We start from the raw sequence: 5013 nt of genomic DNA on the forward strand, positions 1-5013 counted from the left end.
AAAACAAGTTTCTCCTTGAAATAAAGAGTGGTGAGGTTTTCCTTTGTTTCAATCAAGTTGACCACAGAAAAATTAGAATGAACAGTCTTTTCAATAAAGGCAAATTCTTGGTGGCTTTTTCAGAAGAGAGACTATTTCTTTTCCACTAAAACTATAGGTCTTAAACACATGATTTTAGTCTTCTGAATTTTTAAAAATTATAAGTTCCATATGTTTCAGATGACTTTTTATATATTAAAGCTTTGGCTAATAGGTGTATGTATATTTGTGAATAATGTGTGAGTCCACGTGCTTTTTAGGTGTCTGTGTTTTGTGTACTACATATAGGTGTACGATTTTCAAAATTTCAAGGTTTCCCAGTGAAAGCCTCAGCTCCCCTCCCTGCCAAAGCAGTCTTTGTTATTCTCTACTCTCACTGAACCACGAGTCAGTACAATAAAGTCACGGCTATTGCTTTTTATAATGTATGTCTGTGAAGGTCTCTCACTGTATATGTCAAGAAAACGTTCTTGAGCATATGAATTATTTATCATCAAACAAATTTCATAGTAACAGGTGCATGCACAGGATCGAAATGTATAAAAAGGACTAATTTCCTTTCTTCTCTTAAAAGACAGTCACTAAAAGTGATAAGATAATGGCTGGAATTCTAGATGACTAAAAACTTCCAGTAGATGTAGCTCTTGAAGCTCTTAACCAAACACTGGAAAAGCATTATGCAATCATTGCAGCAAACAGGGGAGATGACTGAAATATATTAATAAAGTCAACCTCTCAGAACAATGGAGTGGTTGGATGTGAAAACACCTTTAAAGGTGCTTGTTTGCTAAGGCCAAAAATAGGATGGATGGTTTGCCTAAACTTAGAAGTTGTTTCTACAGAAACCAGGTGTTACAACAACTAGCCCAGGGTTCTCTAATCCCGTCACCATTCCACCTTTCTATAAAAAAATAGCAGACATCTCATTTTTGTGATCTCTTAACTGAGTAATTTCTTGAATATAGCTTTCTCTACCCTTTATTCATATTTATTACTCTCTTTTTTCCTTACTCCAAATTTATGAAATGCTTTTCGTGCTTTTATGAAAACAATGTTAAGTATACAAGGAATGATTTAAAAAGAATATTAGCTGACAGAAATTCTGTGCTGTGTATGTCACACCTGCAGTGTAATAGTATTTTCTCCTGGCAGCATCCATATGATCACTTGACATAGAATTAAAAATCAGCAGCTCCAAGAGCAAGGCTGTGCAGCCCCCACCAGGTCCTCGTCATCCGTGGTTGAGCTTGAGAACACTCACAGTGAGTGCAAAAATCAGCTCTGAACCTGGCCCCTCTGCTGTGTTGTGTCACTTGCTCAGACCGTGCATGACAAATCTTCAAATGCATTTGGTGACATTTAGAGAGCACTGTGGACTCTGCCAATATGCCAGGCAATCAGAGTGTGCATGACAAATTATGAAACACATACTGTGAAAATTATGGACCCTGTCACGGTGCCAATCTGCTGCTGAAAACCTACTGCTGCTAGAAGTAATGTTGGCACAAATTTGTTGCTAAATTCAGTCATATTTCTAATTCAGTAATGGATTGATCTTAATGGTGAGTTGCTGTACCTGTTTAGGTTTCAAACAAGTACTGTGAGAGCTAATGACCTCACCTGCTATTATCGGTAATCAGAGTAATCGAATACTTTTTCCACTTTTTTCTGTTCATGGCTCTTTACCTCTCTGTTTCACACAGAGTTTATACATAGGCCCCAATTTTTCAATTGTAGATCAGTGTACTCTAAGAGCTATTTCCATATGCACTAGAACTTTGGACGTATTTATATCCCCATGGCAACTTAACACATACAACACAATCCTCATCCCTGAGGTACTTGCCTTAAGAGCCAGGAACAGCAGGAGAGCGTGAACTGGAATAGGTGAAGCTCTAACGAGCTCCACTGGAGAAGTGGACAGTTAGAACCTGACCAAGTTAGTGTTGACATTCAGCAAATCATTGCATAAGATCATTAAACAACAGGCACTGGGAAACTACTTCACAAAGCCACAAACACAAAATAAAAGCAACAAAAAAATTCCAGCAACTCAATGAAAGGATAAGAATACAGGAGCTAGATATTCATAAAAATATTGTAAAAGACACAATCCCACAGCCTGATTGAGATAAGAGTTTAATAATTTCTATCTTTAGAGTGTGTATGTTCTAGAGATGACCTCTACTAATTCAAAAGAAAAAAGCGTGGTAATAATATTTAAATGTGAAATATAACTGCAATATAAGTGCAATATTAAATTTATGTATACAAAGTTGAGAGATGTAACTTTTTTCTGTGATTTTGTTTTAATTTTATAATTGCAGCTTTAATTTTATTTTCTTTTGGTTGGATTTGGTTGGATTAATACACATTTATAAGAAACATGGAATTTTGGACAATAATACTATAATGGTTTCTTTTTAAATATCCTATTTTTGCAGTTATCTTTTATAAAACAGACTTCAGATCATATTGAGCACTAGATGGATTAAAATAATAATCATAGCACTTACTCTTATCACACTTAAAAAAAGTAAGTGTATAGTGATTCCCAAGTAAGTGTATAGTAATTTGTTAGAGTATATATGTATCTATCAGTTTTTATTTTCTTGGGTCTAGATCATCAGTTGTATTTAGCTGTTGTGTTTTTTGCTTATGGAATCTACCTATAATTTAGAATTATTTTAATTCTGTGTGAATTATTAAAATATAATTATGGTCAAAACTTTTTTTCTCTACTAAGTTCTGTGTGGAGCTTTTTCTACTGAAATCATGGGGCCTTTGAAGGCACATTAACATTTTTAGCAGTTTTTAGTACCAACAAAATAAAGTAAAAACCCCGATCTAAAAGAGATTTGGCAAAATTTAACAACTCCTAGATCTGAGGCTACCACTGTATGGATATGGCTCATTGTGAATAATATGAAAGGAAATAACAAAAAAGAGAGATGGAAGGAAAAGTCTTTTTAGGACTTTCAGTGCACAGTGCGTGCGAAGGCTCTGATTTTTAGCTTCTGTCAATACCAGACGTCTTGAGAATGAAGCCAAGATACTGCACTCTGACTCGGGGCTCCTTTCCTTGGATGAAAAGAGAAGTTGACAAGGCAACTACCAGCTAGTCTCTGCCAAATGTCAAGGAGTCTGTCTGAACTGTCAGTTAGTAACTTTTCTTTCAAGTAATATAGTTGTGAAATCCTCAAAATTAAAGAAAACTGGCACAAGGATTTAGAAATGAACTCAAATCTTATATCTAGGAAATAGTGACAGAGATAGTGAGAAGGTTGTGTTTAGCAATCTGAACATTAATTCCCCCCAAATAAGAGAACATATTTTGGCCAAAATGAGTCCAGGAGACTGACCAGTGCCAAATAGAAAAATGGCAGCACTCCCTCATTCGATGTCTCTGATTATAAAGCAGCAGGAGAGATCATTAGGGTAGCATACATGTTCTACTTTGGGGCATATGTCAGGTTCAATACTGGGAACAGATTTAAGCTTTGCCAAGGATGCCAAATACTCCTTCCTGTTACTTCTCCAACAGTGAGGTGCTGGGCTTGTGCCGCTGGCAGTTTTGCAGAAAACTGTGGTGATGAGTGACACAGATGGTGTGGAGAGTCTGACATTGCATATTATTTACCAATCAGAAAATGACTCAGTTACTTTATGCACACACAATTATAAAGGACCACCTGTACCAGTGTGTGCTGCCTGCTTGTGAGCAACAGCAGGAAGAGGGCATGCGTCCATGTAAAAACTAAACTCACTCTTTGTTATATATTTTTGTAGTTTTGGCACCACCTTTATTCATATTCGGTTTGTGAGAATTCAGTAACGTTTCTCCTCCCAGTAGGTCTCTGTCTAATGCCATTTGCCATAGATAGGATTTGTATAAGTCTCCCATTCTTGATCCCATTTTCTAGATACAGTTCTTAAATATCAAAATGCTACAATGTCAGGTGATTTCCTTGTCTAATCTCTAGAGCGTGACACTCTAAGAATGTTGAAGTATATCATTTAGACATTTCTTGTATATATTTCAGATATTTTGGAAATACTCTGATTATTTAAAGGCTTAATGATGACATTAAATGGTATTCTCTTGGAATTAAAGGTAAGGAAACCAGAATTTCCTGAACACCTGTAGTAAATAACTTATAGATACTAACATGTAATCTCAATAACTCTCTGAGGTAGATAGTAGTATTCCTCTGTACAGGTCAAGAATTTGAGTTTCAGAGAATTTAAACAAATTCACATGTTCACACACCTAGTAGAGAAACAATTCCAACCCAGAATGTGATTCTAAATGTTCTATTTTCACAAAAGTCGATTGTGCACATTCTCTCAAAAAGACTGTCTTATTCTGGGTCTTCCTTAGGCTAATTAATTGACATTTTTTCAAATGAAAATATCTCTACATCTTTATTGCATCCATCCATTGTAAAAAAATTAACTATAGAAAAATGTGTTAAAACTGAAAATTCCTTTGTAATGATACTTACTGTTCTTTCCATAAACCCTTGTCCTTCTTCCAATAAATAGTACAGTTAAGACTGGAAAAAATATATATATTCCAAACTTTACCTATAAATGTATATACACACATATATTCATAAATAAGATCATGAAAACATACTATTTCAAATGCTATTTCCTATATAATATATTGCTTCTTCTCCTTTATGTAACAACCTGTAGATTCTATATTATGAATAGAGGAAATATTACATTTTACTTATCAAGTCCTTTTGATTAATATTTGGATTAGATAAATTTTATTGCTTTTTTTAGGTATTTTACTTTATTCTATTATTTTATCTTATTTTTATAAATTCCTGGAAATAAAGTTGATTTGTCGGCATGTTTGTTTAAGTTTTGCTATAAAAATTTATATTATCTTTATAAGTCTATATCTTTTACACTTTCATTACTATCTGGACATGAGTGATTTTTAAATCTTTGATAATCTCT

The sequence above is a fragment of the Pteropus vampyrus genome, unplaced genomic scaffold (genome assembly GCF_000151845.1).
Source record: "Pteropus vampyrus isolate Shadow unplaced genomic scaffold, Pvam_2.0 Scaffold26, whole genome shotgun sequence".
NCBI lineage: Eukaryota > Metazoa > Chordata > Mammalia > Chiroptera > Pteropodidae > Pteropus > Pteropus vampyrus.